The following is a 16,388-nucleotide window of genomic DNA, read 5'->3' on the forward strand; positions in this document are numbered from 1 at the left end:
GCTAAACCACTTTAGGGCTCTTTCACATGGATGTTCCAATTGGGTCCGCCTGCTTGTTTTTCAGGCAGACCTGATCAGAACCTCCATTCTCCTCTATGAAGCAGCGGGTGACACCTACCGACATCTGATCCAATCCACCAAAAAAGTGACGGACGGGGATCCAATTCCCCTTCTGTCTGTTGGATGACATGCCATCCTAGAACCAGGCATTTTTCCTTTCTCTTGGTGCCAGAGGAGTGCAGGGGAGTGAAAACAAACTGCGTGCACACTGCACAGCTTTAGTTAAAAAAAGAAAAAAGTTTATACACACATTCTATAGCCAGAGGGCTGAAAACCTGGCCTGGTTCCCACAACTGTGAAGCCCTGAACATAACATTCATTAACTGATCCAGCTGAAGTCATCCGGATCAGATGAGGATCATCTTGTGTCTACGTGAGCCTTTACAAGTATCTTTTCAAGGGTTGAAAACCTTGTAGTTCCTGGAGACTTCTTTTAGCATAAGGAGCAGACCCTTTTAGTGGATCCACTTGCTCAGTGAGGGATCTCTCCGCTGATCCCCACTGAGCAAGCTGATGATAGCTCTGTGTCCGCTCCGCTGCTGCAGAACAGACACAGAGCTGCTTGCTCTCCTTAATGGGCGGTCGGATGAAAACGGACTGCCTTTCTATTTGACCCATTCCCCTTCCCTCCTATATGACATTGGTGGTGTTTGGCCCATATTCATTCCTATAGGTAAACCATAAACTTGGTAGCCTCCAGTGGGCCCTTGCAGGACTAAAGGTGAAGCTGTCTTTTATTTCATGAAACGTTTTACTGTATTTTTAGTTTTCAATATAATGTACAGCAAATATTAACAGAGGTAAAACTGTTAAGGAAGAGGATAGAAATCACCAATGAACCCTGGAACATGTTTAAACTGTGAACTGCAGCAGTATCTATACTAAGGATTGACTGTGAGTCTTTGTCAGTGTGTTAATGAGGAGGGAAGAGAAGTCTCCAATGTGTGATGTAACTAAGGATCTAGTCATGACCACACAAGAGAGACAAAGCGTGACACACCATAGTGTAGTTTCATTAATGTAAACACTTTAAACACTGTATCCTGCTCACAAAGTGTGTGACATTGCGCCAGCAGGAGCTGCCCAAGATGGAAGAGGTGTAACCATGTACAGTCTGCAAGCCCTGGCCAGGGCATGAACAAGGACACAAAAAGCGGTGTCCCAAAGACTTTCTCTGACAGGCTGTATTCGGCATTGTGAAGGACTTGCTAGAGCCAGACCTAGGGAGACTGACACTTGTTTTGTGTTTCTTCTATTTGTGAATGATTGCACCAACTGTTGTCACCTTCTCACCAAGCTGCTTGGCGATAGTTTTGTAGCCCAGTCCAGCCTTGTGTAGGTCTACAGTCTTGTCCCTGACATCCTTGGATAACTCTTTGGTCTTTGCCATGGTGGAGAGTTTGGAATCTGATTGTTTGATTGCTCCTGTGGACAGGTGTTGTTTATACAGGTAACAAAATGAGATTAGTAGCACTCCCTTTAAGAGACTGCTTCTAATCTCAGCTTGTTACCTGTACACCTGGTAGCCAGAAATCCAGCTGAATGGTAGGGGATCAAATACTTATTTCCCTCATGAACATGCAAATCAGTGCAGAATTTGTTAGACATGCATTTCTTTTGAATGTTTTGTTGCTATTCTGTCTCTGTGTTACAATACACCTACCATTCGATTTTTAGACTGATCATTTCTTTGTGAGTGGGCAAACATTCAAAATCAGCAGGGAAGCAAATACTTATTTCCTTCACTGTATATGTATGAGAAAGCATTGCAATATGTTTTACATTTATGGCTGGCTCACACCAAATGTAGTACAGTGCATTTTTATTTTGCATCAAAAACACATGGACAATGTTTAACACGGATTCCAATGGCCAATAGTTCACACCACTGCAGTGCATTCCACTGTAGTGAACAAAGGTTTGTTGCATTTTTTCTGTATAGATTGCATTTAGAATGCAGAAAAACGCATTAAAAAATGTACCAGAATGCATGTCCTCAATTGAGATTTAAAAAAAAGGGAAAAATGCATGCAAATCGGAGCGCTTTAAAAACACATAAACAATGCACCGGAATGTATAAAAAACTTGTATGTAGAAATGCCTCCGGAGCACAGGAACGGTGGTGTGAACCGGGACTTAAACACTACGGGTTTTCTCTGTTCGCAAGGAGACCACTGTAGTATGTGGTCTGTTATTGCCTGTGAATTAAATGACTTATTTTATCTGTGTATTTCGTTTTTATACTATTGATTGTACTCCATAAAGAAGCATTTCTGTTCATGGATATAGTAATGATTGGTTTGAATATGTGATCCTCTTGAAAGGTAATGATTACAGATAAAAGGTGTGATTCCAATGCCATGTTGTGTCTGTTAAGTAGATTGCCATTGAACATATCCCCGTCAGATAGCAGCAGTCCTCCTCATTGTTCAGATGAGCACATAAAGTCCAGAACCTTTTATCTATGATTCTGCCATTTTCTGTAGAATGTTGGTGCAGTAGTTTGAGAAGATGGATTAGTAATGTGGTAAAAGCTTTAGCTGGAGAAAAACAACTGCAGACCACTTACCCTGTAAACAGTCCCTGCCTGGGGCACAGCCTGCTGCCTGTCACTAATAGAGGATCATCATAATGAAAGGTTATCTCGAGAGCCACCTATGACTTCTAGGTGATTTTGCTTTGTTTTTAGCACGTAGCTTTAAACACAAAAACTGTACAAGCTTGTCCTGTTCTGACATTTTACCATTGAAGACTTTGCCTGTCAGTATATGACTTGGATATAAACACAAGCATTGGGAACTGGTTCATTTACATTTGTTCATATATACTGTATTTCCAGTAAAATAAAATGATCAATTCCATGAAAAAAATATATCCAATACAAAATTTTCCCTTCGCCGTATTTTGGAGAAAGGGTCATCTCCCTAAGGTTCCCTCTGATATTTTCAGCGGCGGGGACTGACGTCCCTATCACAGGTCTGCAACTTGATTGGTGGCCTAGGTCTGATTCCAGGCTTTTCACAAATCTGCCTAATTCAGAAGAGTATCCAATACCTGTGATGGGTCTTGTGTACATTTGGCATGCCTGGTGACTTTGGAAGTGGCAATTTTGTTTCCTTCCTGGGATCTGGCAGTAGGTTGAAGCTTGGGGGGATGTTATTGAGCACCCCTTTAAATTCCCCTGGGAGTGCAGCCTTATATGCCAGGTTACTTTTCTCATGTTTTCATCAATGACATTAGCTTATAAGCGTTATATTGTTTCTCCTTTTTCCATGATTTTTACTTTACTGTAGACTTTTGGGTCCAGTTGGCATTACTGATTTGTACCCAATAGAGTTCCTGTTTGTACACTAAAGCCACTGGAATTGCACTTACCTGGCTGTAAATGTCAATCTGCACAGTTCAGCTCACAGTAGTTTTAGAAATAACCCCAAAAATGAGCTCTGATAATCTATCAGCAGAATCACAATGTTGGTTTTCCTATCCTATATATGATAATAAAGCGAAGTGCCACATAGGGATTTCTGTCTCCAGTCTACCCACATTCCACCTCCAGAACTTCCACTGAAATATCACATAAGTGGCAATTAAAATATCACGCAGGTGTGATTTTCATACTACCTAGCAGAATGGTGAAGCTCCAAATGAATGTATACCTTTTACTTTATTCCTCTTTCAACACTACATTGCGGCACATGCAGGGAGAAAACATTGTAAACATTAATACAACTGGGTTGGCTTGATGAGAATTCACGCACTAAATTCAAATGTCATTCACATCATTGCTGGGACCTGGGGATGAATCTAGAAGGGAAATGCTTTGTTTCATTTATTTTTAAGGTCTTTTTCTTCATGGGAAGGGGGGCTGGCTGGATCTTGTCAGTGGAGACCAAAGCTAGACCCCTCATTCAGCTGTGCAGCATCTGATCACTTCTAATAGTGACCTATTGCTGGCTGATGGGAATGATCTGCTGCTACTAGGCGAGGCAGGCAAGGGTTGTCCCAGCTCTGTACCAGGATGAAGTGCTGCAATATCGCATCACTTCCAATTTAAACACAATGCTGAAGCCCAGGAGCTGATCACAACTCATGTGCTGGTTCAGAACACAAAAGAGCTGCTGAGCCTGGGTGCCGTTTTTAAAAGTGTTGGGACAAATAGCCACGGCCCCTGGGATGTTTTAAAATGGCGACTGGGACTCAAGTGGCCAAGTGGAGGGGGCCCTCAGTGAATAAAGTTTGATATTTTACTGCAAGGTCTGCTTTATTGGAAGCTGCAGGTTTAAAAGATTCTAAATGACACTTGAAATTCCATAAAGTATAAAGGAAAAGAATGGATGAAAAAAAATCATTGCATTTAACTATTCACTTTATGTGCATGAACTCCTAATGGAGAGCTGACCTTTGGCTGAAAACATTGTACTAAATGGGGAGCGGTGATGTAAAGGGGGGTACAAATGTAAAAGATGGGGGGGGGGTATTCTGAACTGAGGACACTGATGTAAAGTGGGTACTGTGATGTAAGGGTAGGAGGGGGCTGTGATCATAGTAATCATAGTAAAAAACATGAGGTTCAGGCCTCTGCTGGAGAAATATTTTCTTGACCGGACCTCTGTGAATTTTAATGCAATACCATCAATTTCATGTTAATAAGTACAGTACTGTAATTGGTAGAAATGTGTACTCACAGAAATATGCTATAGTTTCTCATTCAGTTATAGGTAGAGAGATTCATATTTAACCAGTTATTGATAAATACAATGAAAAAAATAAACATTTCTTTGTTGTTTGTTATTTGGGAGAAGAGAACGAATATATAGTTAACGAGACCGGCTCAACGTGTCAGAGCTAAACGTACAAACCAACTCATCAGATTCTATTATTGGTGACTTCATGCCAGATGACAGAAGAATTCAAGTTTAACAAAGCATCTTGGTTTTCTTAGCTGTAAAGTAAATATTGGTGTGCATGCACTGACAGAGGAGGTGCAGCAGTGAGGTGGTGTGACACACGTTCTCCGCCCCATCCTGTTCACAGCTAGATGGTACAGTATGGTCTGCTGTCCCCACAACAACCAATCACAGATCAGCACACAGCCAGTACTCATGGGCTATCATGACCATGATCACTCTTCTGTTCTGCTGTCTTTAAATCAGTCTATTTGTTCCAGACATGCAATGGGAATAGAACATATCTCTGAATTTGTAATGGCTATATATATATATATACACACACATACACACACGTGCCTAATAATGTTAATGTCATTTTCAGTTTACAAATGAAAGTCCATTGAAAATAATGCCTCGGTTTACAAATTTTTTTCGCAATACGAAGTAAGTTTCCCCAGGATGCATTGTGTCTAGGAGGTTTATAGCGCTGGCCCCGTGCCTTTAAAGTGCACTTTATAAAGAGTTTTGAACAGATAAAATACTTTTTTTTGTTTACTTTTTTCTGACCTCTGGAATGGATTAATTGGTTTGCAATGCACTCCTATGGGAAACCGCATTTCGGTTTAGGAATTTTTCGCAATACAAAGCATCCCGGAGAACGCATTAAATTCGTAAACCAAAGCACACCTGTGTGTGTTTTTATGTATGTGTGTGTGTGTGTGTGTGTGTGTGTGTATATATATATATATGTATATAGATACAGTTGTGTCCAAAATTATTCAACCCCCAATGCTGTAAAGGGGTTTAGGGACTATAGTGTACATTTGGAATTGTATTCAGAATCAAATCCTACAAGGACGTTGTAACTACCCAAATGCAACTAAAATGACATCAATTGTTTATGTAATACAGTAGTAAATGGTTCTTATGTGGTTTCTTCATTGCCACAATTATTCAACCCCTTAAAGACTACCACTCTGAAGAACAGAGGTTCATACAGGTGCTTTCCATCAGGTATTGAAAACACCTGTGGATGTCACCGAGCAGCAATCAAGCATAATAAGCACCAATTAGGCAGCTTTAAAATGACTGTGATACTCAGCTCCTTCTAGACATTTACTGGTGTGGTTACAAACATGGTGAAGGCAAGAGAATGGTCCAGGAAGACAAGAGAAGAGGTGATTTCTCTTCACAGGAAGGGCAATGGCTATAAGAAGATTGCAAAGATGTTAAACATACCAAGAGACACCTTAGGAAGCATCATTCGCAAATTCAAGGCAAAGGGCACTGTTGAAACGCTACCTGGTCGTGGCAGAAAGAAGATGCTGACTTCGACTGCTGTGCGCTACCTGAAGCGTAGAGTGGAGAGAAGTCCCCGTGTGACTGCTGAGGAACTGAGAAAAGATTTGTCAGATGTGGGTACAGAAGTTTCAGCCCAGACAATAAGACGCACACTGCGTAATGAAGGCCTCCGTGCCAGAACTCCCAGGCGTACCCCCTTGCTGTCTCCAAAGAATAAGAAGAGTCGACTGCAGTATGCCAAAAGCCATGTGGACAAACCACAAAAGTTGTGGGATAGTGTTCTGTGGACTGATGAAACAAAATTAGAACTGTTTGGGCCCATGGATCAACGCTATGTTTGGAGGAGGAAGAACAAGGCCTATGATGAAAAGAACACCTTGCCTACTGTGAAGCATGGTGGAGGGTCAATCATGCTTTGGGGCTGTTTTGCTTCTGCAGGTACAGGGAAGCTTCAGCGTGTGCAAGGTACCATGAATTCTCTTCAGTACCAGGAGATATTGGATGGAAACGTGATGCAGTCCGTCACACACCTGAGGCTTGGGAGACGTTGGACCTTTCAACAGGACAATGATCCCAAGCATACCTCCAAGTCCACTAGAGCATGGTTGCAGAGGAAAGGCTGGAACATTTTGGAGTGGCCATCGCAGTCACCAGACTTAAATCCGATTGAGAACCTCTGGTGGGACTTAAAGAAAGCAGTTGCAGTGCGCAAGCCTAAGAATGTGACTGAACTGGAGGCCTTTGCCCATGAAGAATGGGCGAAGATACCCGTAGATCGCTGCAAGACACTTGTGTCAAGCTATGCTTCACGTTTAAAAGCTGTTATAACTGTAAAAGGATGCTGTACTAAGTACTAAGATTGAATGTCACTTGGGGGTTGAATAAAACTGATAATGCTGTGAGCACAGAAAAGACATTTGTGGTTATTTCATTATAACTGTTATGTTATATTTGTCTGACCTACAAGTGCCTCTTTAATGTAAATGTAAGCAAGATGACTGAATGATCAAAAGCAATGTCAAACTGGCCAAAACACTCAATTTCAGTGGGGGTTGAATAATTTTGGACACAACTGTAGTTGTGGTCAAAATAATAGCAGTCAGACATCACTAACCTGATCACTGTTTTTGGTAGAAATGATACTTCTACATGGCAAATAATTTATTAGCAGGTGTAGTAGAGTACCGTATTTTCCGGCGTATAAGACGACCCCCTACTTTTCCTGTTAAAATATAGTGTTTGAGCTATACTCGCCGTATAAGACTACCCCTCTTCCAACGCACACCAAATAAAAATGAAAAAACATCAGATTTGATTTCAATATGGTATGCTATTTCAGTATGGTATTCCAATGATGGGGTGCTATTCCTCCCACTGACACCAATGATGGGGCACTATTTCATCCACTGACACCAATGATGGGGCACTATTCCTCCCACTGATACCAATGATGGTGCCCCATCATTAGTGTCAGTGTGTGAGGAATAGTGTCCCATCATTAGTGTCAGTGGGAGGAATAGTGCCCCATCATTAGTCAGTGGGAGGAATAGTGCCCCATCATTGGTGTCAGTGGGAAGAATCGTGCCCCATCATTGGTGTCAGTGGGAGGAATAGTGTCCCATCATTGGTGTCAGTGGGAGGAATAGTGTCCCATCGTTGGTGTCAGTGGGAGGAATAGTGCTCCATCGTTGGTGTCAGTGGGAAGGAGGAATAGTGCCCCATCGTTGGTATCAGTGGGGAGAATAGTGCCCCATCATTGGTGTCATTGCTGTCATTGGGGGGAATAGTGCTCCATCGTTGGTGTCAGTGGGAAAGAGGAATAGTGCTCCATCGTTGGTGTCAGTGGGAAAGAGGAATAGTGCCCCATCGTTGGTGTCAGTGGGGAGGAGGAATAGTGCCCCATCGTTGGTGTCAGTGGGGAGGAGGAATAGTGCCCCATCGTTGGTGTCAGTGGGGAGGAGGAATAGTGCCCCATCGTTGGTGTCAGTGTGGAGGAGGAATAGTGCCCCATCGTCTCAGTGGGGGAGAGGAGCGGCTGCTCCTTCTTTCAGCTCGGCCGCTCAATTTTCACGGGGCCGCTCGGCTCCGCCTCCTCGCCGGTGATTGGTCGCCTGTGTGCTTTTCCAGTGCTGACGCCCAATCACCAGTGAGGAGGTGGAGCCAAGCGGCTGCGTGTCCATCGAGCGGCCGAACTGAAAGAAGGAGCAGCCGCGCTTCCTGGACCGGATCGTCGTGGGACCGAGACCGGAGCCAGGTAAGGTACAGCAGCCCCTCTGCCCACCCCTGTACTTAGTGTCCGTTGGAGGAGGAGGGGGGGCGGCGCCGTGCCGCCCCTTTGAAAAAGTGCTGCCCTGACACCGGCTCGGACGTATAAGACGACCCCCGACTTTTCAGAAGATTTTCATGGGTTGAAAAGTCGTCTTATACGCCGGAAAATACGGTAATAGAAATCCAACAGACCCAACAGTCATGACATGCATGCTGCTGATTCTGTGTAATTGAATCACTAATTGAAAGGGGCATGTTCAAAATCATAGCAGTGTGGAGTTCTATTAGTGAGGTCATTCATTCTTTGAAAAACAGGTGGCAATTATTGCCCTTATTTAAGGTAAGAAGGCAGCAAATGTTGTACATGCTGATTACAGTGCATTTCTCTCTGAAATTCTGAGGAAAATGGGTCATTCCAGACATTGTTCACAAGAACAGCGTACTTTGATTAAAAAGTTGATTGGAGAGGGGAAAACATATAAAGAAGTGCAGAAAATGATAGGCTGCTCAGCTAAAATGATGGCAAATGCTTTAAAATGGCAACCAAAACCTGAAAGACGTGGAAGAAAGCGAAAAACTACCATTCGAATGGATAGAATAGCCAAAATGGCAAGGACTCAGCCAACAATCAGCTCCAGAAAGATCAAAGAAGGTGTAAAGTTACCTGTGAGTACTGTTACAATTAGAAGACGCCTATGTGAAGCCAAGCTATCTGCAAGAAGCCCCCGCAAAGTCCCACTGTTGAAAAAAAGACGTGCTGAAGAGGTTACAATTTGCCAAAGAGCACATTGACTGGCCTAAAGAGAAATGGCGCAACATTTTGTGGACTGATGAAAGTAAGATTGTTCTTTTTGGGTCCAGTGGCCGGAGACAGTTTGTCAGATGACCCCCAAACACTGAATTCAAGCCACAGTACACTGTGAAGACAGTGAAGCATGGTTGCACAAGCATCATGATATGGGGATGTTTCTCATACTACGGTGTTGGGCCTATTTATCGCATACCAGGGATCATGGATCAGTTTGAATACATCAGAATACTTGAAGAGGTCATGCTGTCTTATGCTGAAGAGGAAATGCCCTTGAAATGGGTGTTCCAACAAGACAACGACCCCAAACACACCAGTAAACGTGCAACATCTTGGTTCCAGACCAACAAGATTGACGTTATGGAGTGGCCAGCCCAATCCCCGGATCATGATCCAATAGAAAACTTGTGGGGTGACATCAAAAATGCAGTTTCTGAGGCAAAACCAAGAAATAATGAAGAACTGTGGAATGTAGTCCAATCATCCTGGGCTGGAATACCTGTTCACAGGTGCCAGAAGTTGGTTGACTCCATGCAACACAGATGTACAGCAGTTCTCAGAAACAGTGCTTATACAACTAAATATTAATTAAGTGATTCAAAGGAAAGCAAAATCTTCAAACATTTTTCAGTTTATATAGTGAATGTTTGAGTTTGTAAAGAAGAATACAAACACTGCTATTTTTTTGAACAGTCTAATATTCACTTTTCTTCAATTTTTGTAGAGGAACAACACAAATTTGACATTTTTCTTCATGTTTTGATTTGGAATAGAATGTGTAGTGTTCCCAATGCATTTGTGTGTATGGAAATATATTAGAAGGATTTAGAGCTTTATTCACTTTTTTAAACACACTATTATTTTGAACACAAGTGTGTGTATATATATGTGTGTGTGTGTGTGTGTGTGTGTATATGTATATATATATATATATATATATATATATATATATATATATATATATGCACACACACACATTATACATATGGTTCCTCTTTTGCTACAGATACCATGAATTCCTTTTTCTGTAGAGGTTTTAAATTTAATGGTATTTTAATGGTTTAAGACCCAAAGTGCCACATTTCTTAGAGGGTGTTTTTTTTTCCCCATCACTATGCCTACAAGTTCTTTTCACCCCTACATGGTATGTGCTGATCGGGACTCTGTCTCTGATTAGCAGTGGTTGGAGGCAGAGCCGGGGGTAATAGCCTCCAGCAGTCTCCATAAAGGTCTACTTACATGGGAGTCCTGCACCTAGAGCGTACAGTTCAATTTTCCTTTACAGTAAACCCTAAGAATCTATCACATAATTGCTGTGTGCACATTTATAGTACACCCCGTTAAGGCAGCCTATTCTTTTGAATGGGCTGCCTAATGGACAAGGACAGTGCATGTAATAATTCTGCCAGTATCCACAAGGTGCGGTGGGATGCCAGTGAACAATAGTGTGCATGGGCCCTAAACATTTTTTCTGTCCTGTTAAATATATTATTGAAAGCAGTTTGTTATATCTGTTTGATACAAGCATAAAAATACTTGTTTATCCTGCCAGTGATGCTGTGAGCTGATACCTTCCTGTGCTGCACTCAGTGTTGTTCCCAAATCTCTTGATGGACTAAAGAATACTCACCCCCCCCCCCCCCCCATGTTATAGAAATGAGGAAAGGTGTTCTGTAGTCTTACTCTAGCGGGATAACACTGCTCCTCCATAGATACAGTACAGTGGCCACTAAATCTATTACTGGCAGGATCACCAGGGGAAAAAAAAAAAAGAATATATTACAGCTTTACTAGTCCTTAGATGTGGTGGCTGCAGTGGCATATCCCTCCATGCAATGTGTGTTGTGCACATGAGCCCCAAGGGAGAAGACATTTTTTTTTCCTTTGCTGCAGCTGAAATTACCACTTGCAGCTGCAGCAAGGATCCACCTAGTGGTTGTGATGAGAAGATCAGGTGCTGGGGGAGTGGATGAAACATCCCTTCCTCTCCCTGTGAGATTACAGCTGTCAAATAACCAGGGAGTGCTTCAGCAGTGCCCAATGGTTACATAGTAAGTATGCCTGCAGCTGTGGGGGTTGGCTTCCCCCTTGTGACATCAAAGATCACTTGATTGCTGAATTGGCACAATACGCAGTAGACACAAGGATGCAAAATTTAAATGGATACAGAATGTATTAGTACAGGTAGGCTGGGTAGGAGACGGATGGCCTTTGGGATAGAGGGTCCCTTGCCCCTGCATCCCTTTAAGCCTCAGTCAATACTTAGCACAATGAAAATCACACCCAATTTTTGCCTTGGCCCACTGTACTTTTTTCTCAGGCAGGAGGGCCCAACTGATGATCTTGCACACAGGCCCACTGCTTTTTTGTTTTGGGCTTAGATACACTGTAACCCCTGCTGCCAATGTAACTATTATGTTGCTAGCTGCCAGCTTTGTAGTTGGTTATGTGGGTGGCTGTAAAGCCCCATGTCTGACCCCCCCTTCCCCCAATCTTATCTGACCCTTCCTGGGTGCCTGAAAACATCATGACAGGTGTCAGGAGATCAGTAAAAAGTCAGTGCTTGCTGATCTTCTATGCAGAATGAGCCCAGATGGGACCAGCTGAGCACTTCCTGATTTCAAAGCTATCAATCCCTTCCAAGATTTGGCAGTGAAAAGATTAATACCATGCTAATGTGTGCACTGAATAGTGAAAAGCCAACCCCCTCCCCCTCCCAAAAACACAAGTACCTTGCATATACTTTGAGAGATTGTATACTCCATCCCCATTCACACCTGAGTAATTTGTATTTTGAAGCTCGAAATTGCTTGAGGGGAAAAAAATTAACGATTCTCAATAGAGATGGTTCACATCTCTATTCCAAGTTGCCTGAAGTCAAATGCCTGAAGCTCAAACCACGCACATTTGTGTGTTTATGAGCATTTTTAATTACATAGAAATGATTGGAACAACACGATTTACACGTTTTTTTGCAAGTTTTTCTGCTCAAATGAAAAAACAAATTCAGTAAATAATAATAATAAACAAAATAATAATGTATTAATAATAATGTATTAATTATAATTTATTTCGTGTTAGGGCTTTATTTATTTTTTTAAGGGTTGGGGGGTTAGAAGTTACTTAGTTATTTTTAAATGTAATATTACATATTCATTTATTGTATGTATTAATTTATGATTAATATATGATTGTGTATTTTATTTTACATGCATTTATTCATTTATTAACACCCTAACAAAAAAAATAAATAAATAGGACAGCAAATAAAATAATAACCCCTAACGTAACCTTAACTCTAACCCCTTACCCTAAGAAAAAACAAAAAAACCATGAATAATAAAAAAAAAAAAAGAGAAAAGCTGATGGAAAAGCTAAACAAACTGACAAATTATACATCAGATAATATTTTTCTCTATTGGCTATTAAAATAAAAATGACAAAACTGCCTGAAAAACCACTGTATATAAATGTGCAAAAAAACGCTCATTTGCTATGCTCAAGTGTGAATGCAGCCTAAAGCAGTTTTTTTTTTTTTTTTGTAAATGGAAAACTGGAAGGTCAATGATCACTAATCATTAGTCTCTATGAAATGTGCCTGCCAGACCTAACAAAAGCTATACCTTTTTAGGTCCATGTATAGATAATAAAGTAAAAGTAACTCTTGTGTTACAAAAAAATAAATAAAAGTGGCAACTGCTAACCCCTGTTGTGTTCCCACAATGACTACGAATATGAAATGGTGCTGCGCTACCCCTTAACTGAAATAATAACTGCACTTTGTGCTGTTACTTCCACGTATGCACAATACCAATGGTAAGGTGAAAATATAATGTATTGCCAAGTACTAATATAAAGTAGAGAAATAAAAGTTGTCAATTGCGTGTGCAGTCTATACGTTTACCTCAGTGACGATTTATGACAAACGTAAACGCATATCCAGGTGCACGCATCTAATTCTAGGACCTTCCAGTGCTGTTATCCCAAAAAAAAAACCGTGAGGGTCAAGGCCGTGCCAAGACTGTGATTTCCTCCATGTCTCCACCAGTAAGAGCTGTGAAAATGTGGAATATACTCCCTCTAGAGTTGGTTCTGGCCAACTCAGTGGATTGCTTCAAAAAAGGCCTGGATTCTTTCCTAGATACACAGAATATAACTGGATACGAACATTTATAGGTAAAGTTGATCCAGGGAATATCTGATTGCCTCTCGGGGGATCAGGAAGGAATTTTTTTTCCCTGCAGGAGCAAATTGGATCATGCTTTGCTGGGTTTTTTTTTTGCCTTCCTCTGGATCAACTGTGGGTATAGGATTATAATTTATTTATTCTTTTCTATGGATGGACTTTTGTCTTTTTTTTCCAGCTAGACTAACTATGTAACCACAGTGCTCACAATGCTCTCACCTTAATCATATGACCAATATACAATGTAATGCATGCTGTGTAACCACCAGGGTCTCCTTGGGTCTTAGATGTCTGCCTCTGCTCACAGTACAGTCACAAGGACCTCCTGTCCACTAGGGTATCTTGGCACGGCATTGATCTTAACTGTTTTTTTGGATCACAGAACTGGAAAGTTCAAGAATTGTATGCATGCATCGGAATGTTTGTTTTGTCATAAATCCTCACTACGAGCGAGTTCTCAATCAATCTGGTGTGCACTCTATACGTTTATTTCGGCACACCTTTACTATATTCTGACATTTTGTCAATTTCTGTTTTTTGCATTTTCAGTAGATTAGTATTTATGGTAATACCTTATTCTCGATAGTGTTGGTATATGTGCATACATGGAGGTAATCAGTGTTGGTATATGTGCATACATGGAGGTAATCGCACAAATGCAGTCTTTATTTCAGTGATTTATATATTCTACCTTATGCTGAATTCAGTTGGGGAGTATACACACTGCAGCACTTGAAATTGGAAAATATGCTGAGAAAAATACTGCCAACAATAAAAAACCCCCTAAAATTACCAGTTTTGGGTGAATTTGATCTTTTAACCTTAGTCGCAGGTATTTCATAAAATGTACCCTAGGAGAAAAATCACACGTTTAAAGTCTCTAAATTTATTAAATATATTCCATCAGATGCAGTTATTTTAAATATGAAAGACTCAGCTCTTGGCCAATGCCAACACAAAGATTCACACAACGGTTTAAATAGAATAACAGATACTGGCTAAACAAATGTAATCCAGTATCTGAATAATTATTTCTGTTTAAAAGTACAACATATATACAGCTAGAAAGTAATTCTAAATAGATTTTCTTCAGTCATTTCTTTGTTCTAAAAGTCTTCTGATTCCACATATTGTAAGGTGTAATAGGCCACAGTCTTAAGGGATCCAGACAGTCGGGGCAGAGATCGGTTGGGATTCGTTCCGAGCAGCTGCCGAGCTTATATTATCCTACAGGTGCATTAAAGTCTATGGGCAACGGGACTATGTGGGGACTGTGGGAAGAAGCCGAGCAGAGATTCTGTCCTGCTGCCACACAATGTCAGGAGGATTGTGCATTGACATTTCTCAATTTGTAATCAGGCTGCGGTTGAAGAGTCAGTAACGCACTAGAAAGCAATGCGTTGCAGGCCCCCAGACAGGAAATGAGCCCTCCCGTGTATTGCCAAAATTTCCAGCTCTGAAGATCTAAAGAGAAACAAAAAACTAGATTTAGAATAGGCTGCATTTAATATTATACAGGTCTGAATTAAGAGAGAATAAAGAAAATGACTATCGATATGATGTGTGGCTCTGCATCCTTCTCAATCAATAAAAGGTTTGGTGTCATGAAGGCTAGATCTAACGGGGCATTAATTACTATAAGTTGCTAAACAGCTGGGACAAGTGGCTACCTATGGTGTGAGCTTTCCCTTCATTCAGAACAGGGAGTTAACACAGGGGCAGGCTCACAGTAACTGATCACTGTAATAGCCAATCAGAGGCTATCACAGCGATCAGGTGACCCAGAACTGAAAATCCTGGGTCTCGATTGTTAGTACAAGACCCTGGACTTTCATTGAGAGCCCAGTCTCTGTGCTGGGAGTGTGGCTGTTTGGCACGCTTCCAGCACAAAGGGAGGTACGCATATATGCTGCCCCAAGGAAAAAGACCCACTTCTGTGAGACTGAATATATGCATACGGCTGGCAGGAAGGGGTTAACACCCAACTCCAGGCACAGTGACCTTTACCTAGAATGTTTTCTATGACATCTGTTACGTTTCAGTCTTTTCTTCACAACTGGTGCCTGGAGTTTTAATTCTTACCTCTACTGCTGATATTGCTGCCTGAAGAATCTTCAGAAGGCAACATTTGCAGGTTTGTCGAATGCCTGGTTTCCCGCTGCGCTTTGACTCGTAGTTGGATTTGTGAACCCCCTATATCACGGTGCCTTGTAGTTGTATAGGGCTGGTAGGAGGAACCACAGCGTGCAGAGGGGGGCAGGCAATTGACACAACCAGAAGCAGTGAATTCTGAAGATCTTCTGAGATGGCGCTTGAATATTGCAAAATTTAGTAGGTGTGTGGCGGGAGACGCAAGTATTGTCTTCCTCACAAGGACAGGTTTAAAAAAAAAAAAAATGCTTATTCTTGCAACACCAACGAAGTAGCTTTATCCACTTGCCCTCTGGAAGGTTTTACCCCCTTCATGACCAGGCCATTTTTTTGCTATTCAGCACTGTGCTACTTTAACTGATAATTGCATGCTCGTGCAACACTGTATCCAAATAAAACTTAAATAATTTTTTCACACGAATAGAGCTTCTGTTTGGTGGTATTTGATCACCACTGCATTTTTTTTATTATGTAAAGGAAAAACCGAAAAAAAAAATATATATTTTTACTTTCTGCGATAAAACATATATCCAATAATAAAAAATTCCTTCAAAAATGTAGGAAAAAATGTATTTTGCTACATATTTTTTGGTAATTGATTGGGTTGTGGTGAAAGCTGTAGCGTCTACAAACTGTGTGGTGTGTGTATGTATGTATATATTTAGAGAATTTTTTTAAATGTATTTTTTTTATACTAGTAAAGGCGGCGATCGGCGACTTATAG

At 41.3% G+C, this 16,388-nt stretch overlaps 2 protein-coding genes across 11 annotated transcripts in view; one reads left to right on the forward strand and one right to left on the reverse strand.

The window, feature by feature from the left end:
- LOC149468063 (uncharacterized) overlaps positions 1-16,388 on the forward strand; it is a 128,293-nt gene that overhangs the window by 91,197 nt on the left and 20,708 nt on the right. The gene's annotated exons all lie outside the window — the stretch shown is intronic.
- DNAJB12 (DnaJ heat shock protein family (Hsp40) member B12) overlaps positions 14,384-16,388 on the reverse strand; it is a 65,159-nt gene continuing 63,154 nt past the window's right edge. The window contains exon 9 of the mRNA XM_089670726.1: positions 14,384-14,977. The gene's annotated coding sequence lies outside the window, so the exon portion shown is untranslated. The remainder of the gene's footprint in view (positions 14,978-16,388) is intronic.

This window comes from Staurois parvus, unplaced genomic scaffold, assembly GCF_062004578.1.
Source record: "Staurois parvus isolate SC_StPar_1 unplaced genomic scaffold, SC_StPar_1.0 ptg000094l, whole genome shotgun sequence".
Classification (NCBI taxonomy): Eukaryota; Metazoa; Chordata; class Amphibia; order Anura; family Ranidae; genus Staurois; species Staurois parvus.